Genomic DNA, 13,899 nt, shown 5'->3' on the forward strand with positions numbered 1-13,899 from the left:
GTTGATGTAATCGGTCTTGTTTAATAGAACAATACCACCTCCTTTGTCCGCGGATCTTATAATAAGATCGGGATTGTCAGATAATCGCTTAAGAGCCTGAGATTCACCATGATTCAGATTGGAATGGGAGTATTTGATGTGTTTGGACGTATCTGTACACATGGCTTGAAGGTCAGCAAAAACCGTCCTATAAAAAGACTCTAGATATGGGCCTTTTGAGCGGGTAGGGTAAAAAACAGATTTAGGACGTAGGTCAGTATGGACAAAGCGTGGCGATTCTGGGAGATGCTGTGTGAATAACAACATATCCGGATCCAAATCTTCACTCTCACCCGGATCATAAGTGCTAAAAGGACTTCCAGGGATGGCTTCCTCTATGGAAGTAAATACATTACTTTCCGCTTTATCCACGAGGGGGGTATTGTCAGCTTGTTTGGACTTTATATTAAAATAACGTTTTAATATGAGATTCCCTATGAATTTGTTCAGGTCTTGAAATAATTGAAAAGAGTTGGGAAAAGAGGTGGGAGCAAAACTTAAGCCTTTGTGTAGGAGAGATAGGTCATCTTGATTTAATGGAACAGAGGACAAGTTAAAAATCTTTATAGTCTCCGCTGTTTGGTGTTTGTTTTTGGTAGTTCGCTTACCTCCTCTACATCCTCGTCTAATATTTTTCTTTTTTTCTTTCTGATTTTGGTCAGTGGGCTCCCCTCTAAAAAAGACACAGGGAGGAGGGCTGATGTAAGGGGAGCCGTCTCAAGTTCATTGATCATAACAGGGAAGGATATTTCTTCGCTACCTTCAAGCGATCTGGGGGTGACTCCTACCTGACTGGCCCTAACATCCTCCTACGGAACTTTGCAGCCGCCGGTCATCTCCATCTGACCACACACAGTACACTGAGGCGGGAGGCAGCCGGCTTTCTTTCCTCCCATCAACATTGACTCAGCTATGGACGGCGCCTTGGAGTGGATGTTACAACCCCCCTCCCCCCAGAGGATGTCCTAAGATCTAATGGTGTCACACAGCCTGACCTTCATTCATGTCTTGTGAGTTACCACACACATTGTCTTATATGTATGAATAAACTGTCTGCACTTAGAGCGCTTCTCCTCTTTGTTTTTTTGTAAGCATATTATGGGATGTGTGTTTGTGTGGAATGACTCGAAGAGGGAGGGGGTTTTGGCAGAGTGTAGATCTCTTATGTTTTCAATAAACAAGGCATTCTGAGATGACTCCGAGCCTATGTGTCGTTTAGTTCTTGGGAGGGAAGGATTGTATAACGCTACCTGGATTGTTGCATGCTGTACCTGCCTAGTTGGATTATTACCTGTTTTCCTATCTACCAGCAGAGCCAATGTAGATTAAACTACTGCTCCGCTACACAGGCGGTCTCCCATCCAGGTACTAACCAGGCCCGACCCTGCTTAGCTTCTGAGATCAGACGAGATTCGGCGCGTTCAGGGTGATGTGGCCATAGGCGATCAACACTGCCACCCTCGACCCCTTTGAACTTGGCCATGGCAAGATGGCACCTCAGGTTATTTGTTGGCTTTCTTTTTGTTTCTCCTGTGTGAATGCCTAATTTACCTCTAGCCATCAAATACTAAGTTCTTTGCTGTCAGTAAAACCCATGTGAGCTATTTTTTGGGGCCTAAACAGGCCGACACTTACTTCTGTATACTGTGAATGCCTAATGTACCTTCAGCCACCAAATACACTATGTTCTTTGCTGTCAGTTAAACCCATGCAAGCTAAGTTTTGGGGCCTATACAGGCCGACCCTTACTTCTGTATCCTGTGAAAGACTAATGTACCTCCAGCCATCAAATACTACGTTCTGTGCTGTCAGTTAAACCCATGTGAGCAAATGTTTGGGGCCTATACAGGCCGACACTTACTTCACTCTACTGTGAATGCCTAATGTACCTCCAGCCATCAAATACACTACGTTCTTTGCTGTCAGTTAAACCCATGTGAGCTAATTTTTGGGGCCTATACAGTCCGACACTTACTTCTGTATACTGTGAATGCCTAATGTACCTTCAGCCATCAAATACACTATGTTATTTGCTGTCAGTTAAACCCATGTGAGCTAGGTTTTGGGGCCTATACAGGCTGACACTTACTTCTGTATCCTGTGAAAGCCTAATGTACCTCCAGCCATCAAATACTACGTTCTGTGCTGTCAGTTAAACCCATGTGAGCTAATATTTGGGGCCTATACAGGCCGACACTTACTTCTGTCTACTGTGAATGCCTAATGTACCACCAGCCATCAAATACACTACATTCTTTGCTGTCAGTTAAACCCATGTGAGCTAATTTTTGGGGCCTATACAGTCCGACACTTACTTCTGTATACTGTGTGAATGCCTAATGTACCTCAAGCCACCAAATACTACGTTCTTAGTTGTCAGGTAAACTGATGTGGGCTAATTTTTGGGGCCTTTTATGGCCGACACTTACTTCTTTATCCTGTGAATGCCTAAGGTTCCTTCAGCCACAGAATACTACATTCTTAGCTGTCAGGTAAACCAATTTGGGCTAATTTTGTGGGGCCTTTTATGGCCGACACTTACTTCTTTATCCTGTAAATGCCTAATGTACCTTCAGCCACAGAATACTACATTCTTAGCTGTCAGGTAAACCCATGTGGGCTATTTTTTGGGGCCTTTTATGGCCGACACTTACTTCTGTATCCAGTGAATGCCTAATATACATTCAGCCAAAGAATACTACGTTCTTAGCTGTCAATTAAACCAATGTGGGCTAATTTTTGGGGTTATACAGGCCGACACTTACTTCTGTACCCTGTGAATGCCTAATATACCTTCAGCCACCAAATACTACGTTCTTAGCTGTCAGGTAAACCCATGTGGGCTAATTTTTGGGGCCTTTTACTGTATCCTGTGAATGAAACATTTTTTATTCAAAATGACTGTATTTTTGTATTTTAGAGTCTTAAAAAGCCGGTTTTAGTCAAGATCGCTGCATTTTGCTCTCCAAAGCCCTGAAAATGTTATTGGTCAAAATGACTCTATTTTGGTCTCCAAGTGTCTTAAAAGCCTTTTTTTAGTCAAAATAACTGCATTTGGTCACCAAAAGTCTGAAAAAATTATTTTAGTCAAAATTACTTTATTTTTGTCTTTTAGAGTTTTAAAAAGCCGGTTTTAGACAAGATTACTGTATTTTGTCTCCAATGGTCTGAAAATTTTTTTGTGGTCAAAATGACTGTATTTCTGTCTCACCTTGAATGCGCCTCATCTCGGAAGCTAAGCAGGGCCGGGCCTGGTTAGTACCTGGATGGGAGACCACCTGGGAATACCAGGTGCTGTAGGCTTTTGGCTTTTCCTTTATTCGTTGGCTTTCTTTTTGTTTCTCCTGGCCCATTCATTACATGCTCTACACGCTATGTCGTGTATCTTTTGCGTTGCCCATGTGGTTTGGAATACGTGGGCCGCACGATACGCAAGCTGCATGTACGGTTAAACGAGCATGTGGCTAATATTATAAAAGCTTTCCCTAAACATAGCGTGTCGAGGCACTATGCTCTCTGCCATAATAAAGATCCTAGTGGCACTATTTTTATGGGGATTGATAAATTCCCGGGTAATTGGAGGGGTAGCAATCTGACGAGAGGGGTCTCCCAGTTGGAGACCAGTTGGATTTACCGCCTCAAATCCTATGCCCCTCACGGGCTCAATATTGATTGGGACATCAATTCCTTCATCAATAATTCATAATTCATAGTTTGAAGGTAGATTGCCTGTATACTAGTTACCATTTAGCCTATAACAAATGAGTTCATGTGTTTTTATCTGTATTTTCTTTTTGAGAGGCCTTTTTAATATGTTTTTATTTAAGATCATGTATTTTAGATTTATGATTGGCAATATTGCTAATATATCTTTTATGTATTAGTGTTGTATTTGACGGTGTGGTCGGAGTCTCCCGATTTTTTTATTTCTGCTGAGAGATGGCGCCGGTTTCCACTGTGGTCCATTGTGACCATCTAATCATGCAAAGCTAATGGATACTTGTGTGTTTAGCTCAATTGGGCTTACATATGCTGTATCCATCTGCATAAGATTTATTTTGCACTGAATATTGTATGAGTGCTAATATTGGTCTTGATTGACTCTTAATGTGACATCCAGTTAATGTTTGGTTCCGGACGATGGTACGCACGTGAACCGCATTCTAAGTCCGGATGTCTCTTCTTGTGAAATGCCGGTTGCGGTCGCTGACACGCAAGTGTCTTTCTTCCGGGATCCGGAACCTGTCTATTGCCCCGCCTATCCATTTCCGTCAGTGCATAAATTGTGGACGTTCACTGCAGGCCACACCCCCTGACGACGTCAGTCTCTGACGAAACGCGTAGGAGGAGCCTGCGGTGCATCACGCTGAGACCACGGAGGAATCGAGCAGGAATTTTTTCAGCAGGAATCGAGCCTCGAGGACACCCTGATTTAAACACGCCATACAAACTACAGCCAAATGTGAGTTGCCACTTTGAGAATTGCGTCCAATAAAGTTGTTTAATGGTACTACACTATGGCAGTTGTTTCCCTCTTTACATGTTATAACTATCTGTGAGGAAGTGGATGTGATCAGAGAGTGAGCCGGTGCAGGATTTGCCAGTGGAGGTTGAAATATGCTGTTTTTGATCTCTGTCATGGGGGTCAAATCATTGTGGTAAGAGGCCAACCTTTACCTTTGGTGGTGGTACTTCCTGCACGGGGATATCGGTGTTTGGAGTGTCCTTAGGAGCACCTTAACTTACTTCTGTATACTGTGTGAATGCCTAATGTACCTCCAGCCACCAAATACTACGTTCTTAGTTGTCAGGTAAACTGATGTGGGCTAATTTTTGGGGCCTTTTATGGCCGACACTTACTTCTTTATCCTGTTAATGCCTAATGTACCTTCAGCCACAGAATACTACGTTCTTAGCTGTCAGGTAAACCCATTTGGGCTAATTTTTGGGGCCTTTTATGGCCGACACTTACTTCTTTATCCTGTAAATGCCTAATGTACCTTCAGCCACAGAATACTACGTTCTTAGCTGTCAATTTTTGTCTTTCAGAGCCTTAAAAAGCCGGTTTTAGACAAGATTTTAGACATTTGGCTCCAATGGCCTGAACATTTTTTTGGTTAAAATAACTATTTTGGTCTCCAAGTGTCTAAAAAGCCTTTTTTTTAGTCAAAATAACTGCATTTGGTCACCAAAGGTCTGAAAAACTTTTTTAGTCAAAATGACTGTATTTTTGTCTTTTAAAGTCTTAAAAAAGCCAGTTTTAGACAAGATAACTGCATTTTGCTCTTCAATGCCCTGAAATTTTTTTGGTCAAAATTACTATTTTGGTCTCCAAGTGTCTAAAAATCCTTTTTTAGTCAAAATAACGGCAATTGGTCACCAAAGGTGTGAACATTTTTTTAGTCAAAATGACTGTATTTTTGTCTTTTAGAGCCTTAAAAAGCCGGGTTTAGACAAGATTTGTCTAAAACTGGCCATTTGGGCTCCAATGGCCTGAAAAGATATTTTCGGTCAAAATTACTCTATTTTGGTCTCCAAGTGTCTTAAAATCCTTTTTTAGTCAAAATAAGTGCATTTGGTCACCAAAGGTCAGAAAAAAAATTTAGTCAAAATATTTTTGTCTTTTAGAGCCTTAAAAAGCCGGTTTTAGACAAGATTTAAGACATTTGGCTCCAATGGCCTGAAAAAAATGTTTTGGTCAAAATGACTCTATTTTGGTCTCCAAGTGTCTAAAAACCTTTTGTTAGTCAAAATAACGGCATTTGGTCACCAAAGGTCTGAAATTTGTTTGGCAAAATGACTGTATTTTTGTCTTTTAGAGCCTTAAAAAGCCGGTTTTAGACTTGATTTGTCTAAAACCGGCCATTTGGGCTCCAATGGCCTGAAAAAAGTTTTTGGTCAAAATGACTTTATTTTGGTCTCCAAGTGTCTAAAAAGCCTTTTTAAGTCAGAGTCTGCAGAGTCGGCGAAACATGTTGGACCTGGGTGACCCCACTACTCTAGGATATGGTTCATAATTTTATGTATTACATATTTTCTATATTGACTGTCTTTTGATGTCTTTGCATCTGTGTCTTTTTTAACAATTTTGTACACATGTATTAATAAAATCATTATATTTTAAATTGGTCTTTTATTTATCTATTCATGCCAAGTAACTCCTGCCTACAAAGTCCCAGGTTGGGTGTTTCCTCAGAATACACAGTTCCCTGTGGGGCTCATTTAGGGTCTTGTGTATTGGAACACCAATACCACTTGATACACTTTTTTCTCATATGTCCTTAGGGATGTGGCAGGACCTTTCTTGGCATACTGGCATTTAGGGTAGGCACCTAACATTTTCTACTTACTTCTGCATCCTGTGAATGCCTAATGTACCTTTAGCCACAGAATACTACATTCTTAGCAGTCAGGTAAACCCATGGGAGCAAATTTTTGGGGCCTATACAGGCCGACACTTGCTTCTGTATACTGTGTGAATGCCTGATGTACCTCTAGCCATCCAATAATACGTTCTTTGCTCTCAGTTAAACCTATGTGAGCTAATTTTTGGGACCAAAACAGGCCGACACTTACTTCTGTATAGTGTCAATGCCTGATGTACCTCCAGCCATCAAATACACTATGTTCTTTGGTGTCAGTTAAACCCATGTGAGCTAATTTTTGGGGCCTATACAGGCCGACACTTACTTCTATATCCTTTGAATGCCTAATGTACTTCCATACTTTAAATACTACGTTCCTTGCTGTCAGCTAAACCTATGTGAGCTAATTTTTGGGGTCTATAAAGGCCGACACTTACTTCTGTATACTGTGAATGCCTAATGTACCTTGAGCCATAGAATACTACGTTCTTAGCTGTCAGTTAAACCCATGTGGGCTAATTTTTGGGGACTATACAGGCCGACACTTACTTCTGTATCCTGTGAATGCCTAATGTACCTTCAGCCTCCAAATACTACATACTTAGCTGTCAGGTAAACCCATGTGAGCTAATTTTTGGGGCCTATACATGCCGACACTTACTTCTGTATACTGTGTGAATACCTAATGTACCTCTAAACAAAACGATTCAGGATGCTCATAATTGTTCGTTATGTTCCGCGAAACGACCTTCTCTTTGCCACAAGTTCTGGTCCTGTCCCTATATCACGACATTCTGGGACCAGGTACTGACCTTCATCAGGGAGTGACGAAGTGGCACATACCCAAAGACCCTATATTGCTCCTGTTCGGTTAATGGGACAAACGCCTCCAAAAGTGGTCTAGCACCCCTGCCTCGCCACATCGTCTGTGGATCCTGACCTGTTTACTGGTGGCCAGAAGGACAATCCTAACTAATTGGATCTCCACGACTCCCCCCTTAGTTTCCCGGGTCAGATAAGAGCTTTCCACACTTCTTTCCATTGACCGCCTCAACGCGGATTTTTCAGCCCCATCCTCACGGAAATCATTTCTACAGAAATGGGACAATTACGTCAAGTACTCCTTCTCCAAATCCGACCCCTCTATGGATCAATATACATTTACGTTCCAGGACTCGCCCAAGAACTCTCCCCCACTCTCACATTCCCCATCAGTTTCCATGCTCTTTTGACTCTGGACCGCCCTGCCCTAATTTGCATAATGTCTGTATTTAATTGTACCTTTTCTGTTGTTGATACTCACGTGTTATATTACAAAATTTTAAACAAAACGATTCAGGATGCTCATAATCGTCTGTTATGTTCCGCGGAACGACCTTCTCTTTGCCACAAGTTCTGGTCCTGTCCCTATATCACGACATTCTGGGACCAGGTACTGACCTTCATCAGGGAAGTGACGAAGTGGCACATACCCAAAGACCCTATATTGCTCCTGTTCAGTTAATGGGACAAACGCCTCCAAAAGTGGTCTAGCACCCCTGCCTCGCTACATCGTCTGTGGATCCTGACCTGTTTACTGGTGGCCAGAAGGACAATCCTAACTAATTGGATCTCCACGACTCCCCCCTTAGTTTTCCGGGTCAGATAACAGCTTTCCACACTTCTTTCCATTGACCGCCTCAACACGGATTTTTCAGCCCCATCCTCACGGAAATCATTTCTACAGAAATGGGACAATTACGTCAAGTACTCCTTCTCCAAATCCGACCCCTCTATGGATCAATATACATTTACGTTCCAGGACTCGCCCAAGAACTAACCCCACCCCACTAGCAGGGGTTCATGAAACACTGCTGCCATATTCTAGCAATCTGCAATATATCTTTATATATTTCCTCAGGGACACTGTTCAGTAATATTATGGCCATTCTTTCAACACAAGCCACACTCTCAGTGTTAATTCCGCTACAGCCTGGGAATACCAGGTGCTGTAGGCTTTAGGCTTTTCCTTTATTCATTGGCTTTCTCTTTGTTTCTCCTGAGGTGCCATCTTGGCATGTCCAAATTCAAAAGGTTCGAGGGTGGCAGTGGTGATCGCCTAAGGCCACATCACCTTTAATGCGCTCAATCTGGTCTGAGCTCGGAAGCTAAGCAGGATTGGGCCTGGTTAGTACCTGGAGGGGGGACTGCCTGGCAATACCAGGTGCTGTAGGCTTTTGGCTTTTCCTTTATTCGTTGGCTTTCTTTTTGTTTCTCCTGAAGTGACATCTTGCCATGGCCAAGTTCAAAGGGGTCGAGGGTGGCACTGGTGATCACCTATGGCTACATCACCCTGAGCACACCCCATCTTGTCTGATCTCGGAAGCTAAGCAGGGTCAGTCCTGGTTAGTACCTGGATGGGAGACCACCTGGGAATACCAGGTGCTGTAGACTTTTGGCTTTTGCTTTATTTGTTGGCTTTCTTTTTGTTTCTCCTGAGGTGCCATCTTGCCATGGCCAAGTTCAAAGGGGTCAATGGTGGCAGTGATTATTGCCTATGGCCACATCACCCTTAACGCGCCTGATCTCGCAAGCTAAGCAGGGTCAGGCCTGGTTAGTACCTTGATGGGAGACCACCTGGGAATACCAAGTGCTGTAGACTTTTGGCTTTTGCTTTATTCGTTGGCTTTCTTTTTGTTTGTTTTTTGTTTCTTTTTGAAACGGCGCTACCTTTTATATATAAAGTAAAACCAACAGTGTATCCAGACCGTGGGGTAACTTTTAAGATATGTGCAAAATAAAGTGCCAGTGCAAAGAATATGTGTCGGCCGTAAAAGGCCCCAAAAATTAGCCCACATGGGTTTACCTAACAGCTAAGAACGTAGTATTTGGTGGCCGAAGGTATATTAGGCATTCACAGGGTACAGAAGTAAGTGTCTGTATAGGCCCCAAAAATTAGCCCACATGGGTTTAATTGATAGTTAAGAATGTAGTATTCTGTGGCTGAAGGTACATTAGGCATTCACGGGATACAGAAGTAAGTGTCGGCCGTAAAAGGCCCCAAAAATTAGCCCACATCAGTTTACCTGACAACTAAGAACGTAGTATTTGGTGGCTGGAGGTACATTAGGCATTCACACAGTATACAGAAGTAAGTGTTGGCCTGTATAGGACCCAAAAAATAGCTCACATGGGTTTAACTGACAGCAAAGAACATAGCATTTGATGGCTAGAGGTACATTAGGCATTCACACAGTATACAGAAGTAAGTGTCGGCATGTATAGGCCCCAAAAATTAGCTGACATGGGTTTACCTGACAGTTAAGAATGTAGTATTTGGTGGCTGAAGGTACCTTAGGCATTCACAGGATACAGAAGTATCTGTCGGCCTGTATAGTCCCCAAAAATTAGCCCACATGGGTTTTACTGACAGCTAAGAACGTAGTATTCTGTGGCTGAAGGTACATTAGGCATTCACACAGTATACAGAAGTAAGTGTCAGAATGTATAGGCCCCAAAAATTAGCTCACATGGGTTTACCTGACAGCTAAGTATGTAGTATTTGGAGGCTGAAGGTACATTAGGCATTCACAGGATACAGATGTAAGTGTCGGCCTGTATAGTCCCCAAAAACTAGCACACATGGGTTTAACTGACAGCTAAGATCGTAGTATTCTGTGGCTGAAGGTACATTAGGCATTCACAGGATACAGAAGTAAGTGTCAGCCTGTATAGGCCCCAAAAACTAGCTCACATGGGTTTAACTGACAGCAAAGAACGTACTGTATTATATGGCTGGAGGTACATTAGGCATTCACAGTATACAGAAGTGTCGGCCTGTATAGGCCCCAAAAATTAGCTCACATGGGTTTAACTGACAGCAAAGAACGTATTATTGGATGGCTAGAGGTACATTAGGCATTCACACACCATACAGAAGTAGGTGTTGGCCTCTATAGGCCCCAAAAATTAGCTCACATGGGTTTACCTGACTGCTAAGAACGTAGTATTCTGTGGCTAAAGGTACATTAGGCATTCACAGGATACAGAAGTAAGGGTCGGCCTGTTTAGGCCCCAAAAATTAGCTCACATGGGTTTAACTGACAGCAGAGAATGTAGTATTTGATGGCTGGAGGTACATTAGGCATTCACACAGCATACAGAAGTAAGTGTTGGCCTCTATAGGCCCCAAAAATTAGCTCACATGGGTTTACCTGACTGCTAAGAACGTAGTATTCTGTGGCTAAAGGTACATTAGGCATTCACAGGATACAGAAGTAAGTGTCGGCCATAAAAGGCAACAGAAATTAGCCCACATGGGTATACCTGACAGTTACCTTCAGCCACAGAATACTTCGTTCTTAGCTGTCAGTTAAACCCATGTGGGCTTATTTTTGGGGCCTATACAGGCCAACACTTACTTCTGGATGGGAGACCGCCTGGGATTACCAGGTGCTGTAGGATTTTGGCTTTTCCTTTATTCGTTGGCTTTATTTTTGTTTCTCCTGAGGTGCCATCTTGCCATTGCCAAGTTCAAAGGGGTCGAGGGTGGCAGTGGTGATAGCCTACGGCCACATCACCCTGAACGCGCCCCATCTTGTCTGATCTTGGAAGCTAAGCAGGGTCGGGCCTGGTTTGTACCTGGATGCGAGACTGCCTGGGAATACAGGGTGCTGTAGCATTTTGGCTTTCCCTTTATTCGTTGGCTTTCTTTTTGTTTCTCCTGAGGTGCCATCTTGCCATTGCCAAGTTCAAAGGAGTCGAGGGTGGCAGTAGTGATCGCCTAAGGCCACATCACCCTTAACACGCCCGATCTCATCTGATCTCAGAAGCTAAACAGGGTCGGGCCTGGTTTGTACCTGGATGCGAGACTGCCTGGGAATACAGGGTGCTGTAGCATTTTGGCTTTCCCTTTATTCATTGGCTTTCTTTTTGTTTCTCCTGAGGTGCCATCTTGCCATTGCCAAGTTCAAAGGGGTCGAGGGTGGCAGTGGTGATCGCCTACGGCCACATCACCCTGAACACACGCCCGATCTCATCTGATCTTGGAAGCTAAGCAGGGTCGGGCCTGGTTAGTACATGGATGGGAGACCGCCTGGGAATATCAGGTGCTGTAGGCTTTTGGCTTTTCCTTTATTCGTTGGCTTTCTTTTTGCTTCTCCTGAGGTGCCATCTTGCCATGGCCAAGTTCAAAGGAGTCGAGGGTGGCAGTAGTGATCGCCTAAGGCCACATCACCCTTAACACGCCCGATCTCATCTGATCTCAGAAGCTAAACAGGGTCGGGCCTGGTTTGTACCTGGATGCGAGACTGCCTGGGAATACAGGGTGCTGTAGCATTTTGACTTTCCCTTTATTCGTTGGCTTTCTTTTTGTTTCTCCTGAGGTGCCATCTTGCCATTGCCAAGTTCAAAGGGGTCGAGGGTGGCAGTGGTGATCGCCTACGGCCACATCACCCTGAACACACGCCTGATCTCATCTGATCTTGGAAGCTAAGCAGGGTCGGGCCTGGTTAGTACATGGATGGGAGACCGCCTGGGAATATCAGGTGCTGTAGGCTTTTGGCTTTTCCTTTATTCGTTGGCTTTCTTTTTGTTTCTCCTGAGGTGCCATCTTGCCATGGGCAAGTTCAAAGGGTTCGAGGGTGGCAGTGATAATCGCCTATGGCCACATCACGTCTGATCTCGGAAGATAAGCAGGGTCGGGCCTGGTTAGTAGGGATGATCGAACTTTTGAAAAGTTTGGTTCGACCAGAAGACCCGAAAGTTCGGTTCAGATTCCAAGACCTCATTGAAATCAATGGGACCCGAACTTCGGTAATTAAAAAACACAATTTTGAAGCCCTAAAACCCAATAAATGCCCCTAAAAAGTGCCTAGGGTTCTGGGTCATTCCCCAGGGACTATTAATAACACAAAAAAAGTTCTTAAAATTTGTCGTTTTTGATAGAAAGCCAATTATTGAAAAAATTATTGGGAAAAAAAAAAAAGATTTCTTTGGATTTTGTGTCTGTGGGGTCTAAAAGGTGTACCTGTGACGTTTCAGCTCTTTAGCATGTCCAGAACCAGAATTATAGCATGCCAAACCTTCAAAAATGACTTTTTTGCTCAACCTTTCCTTTCTTTTGCTCCTAATCAACTGCACAATGTGTATGATGGGGACATAATGCAGTGCACTGGGAACAAGATTATAGTTTTTTTTTTAAAAAGGTGCTGTCTCTTTAAATGTGCATATAATTAACGGGTGTATTTTCACTATGTCAGGACCCAGACTTGAACCTGGGACCTACAGTGTGTCTGCCAATGCCTCTACTTGCTGAGCCACCTGGAATGCTGAACAGCTCCTTGGACAAATCCTTGAATGACCCTGCTGTGAATCTTTATTGCCTTGAACTTTGAACCCTTTGCTCCTCCCATGAACTTCCTGTTTTAAGCCATGTCTTTGCACTTCCTGGTTGGCAGAATATTGTGCCTTCAACAGCCGATATCTCGCTTGTCTCTCCTGCTGCATTCCGTATCTTTGCTACCATCCATTATCGACACTTGGCTTGTTCCTCGACTATGCTTTGCCTAATCCCAACCTGCAACTACTTGTTACCGACCTTTGGCTATTCCTAGACTACGCTTCTGCTTGATCCTGACCTGCTGTATCTGCTACTGGACCCTGGCTTGCTCACCTCCTGGTGGGGCGATCCTGAGGACCGCGACCTGGTACTAACACGCAGCAAAATCCATCTCCACCATCGAGGGAGTCAAACTAGGCCTTGCAGATTGCCGCATGTCTTCCTCCTCCTCCTCCTCAAAGCCTGCAAAAGTTCCCGAAGAATCGTCTTCCTCCTCTTCCACCCCTGGATCCTGCTCGGGCCTCTGGGAGCTAGGCATAATGGGGTCAGGATTCTCAGGATAAAGGGGGCCTTGAGAGGCAAGGAAGTCCTCCTCTTCCTCCTGCTGCTCTGCCTCCAGTGCCCTGTCCATAATGCCACGCAGAGTGTGCTCCAACAAAAACAGTACCGATAGGGTGTCACTGATGCATGCGCTGTCCCGGCTGACCATCCTTGTGGACTCCTCAAATGCAGAGAGGACAGCACATGCATCCTTAATCAAAAGCCACTGCCGTGGTGAAAAGAAGCCCAGGCGCGCTGAGCCAGTGCTGGTGCTGTACTCGCAGAGATATTCATTGAGGGCCCTCTGCTGCATGTACAGGCGCTGCAGCATAGCCAAGGTGGAGTTCCAGCGGGTGGGCATGTCACAGACGAGGCGGTGTACCGGCAGGTGAAACTCGCGCTGCACTTCGGCCAAACGTGCAGTGGCACTGTACGACCGCCTGAAGTGATTGCACACCCTTCTTGCCATCCTTAGCACATCCTGCATTCCTGGGTATGAGTTCAAAAACCGCTGTACCACGAGATTCAGGACATGCGCCAGGCATATCACATGGGTCAACTTTCCCTGACGAAGGGCGGTCAGGAGGTTTAACCCATTATCGGTAACCACCATCCCTGGCTGCAGCTGGCGTGGTG

This window comes from Pelophylax lessonae (assembly GCF_965119305.1).
Source record: "Pelophylax lessonae genome assembly, chromosome: 2".
NCBI classification, from domain to species: domain Eukaryota; kingdom Metazoa; phylum Chordata; class Amphibia; order Anura; family Ranidae; genus Pelophylax; species Pelophylax lessonae.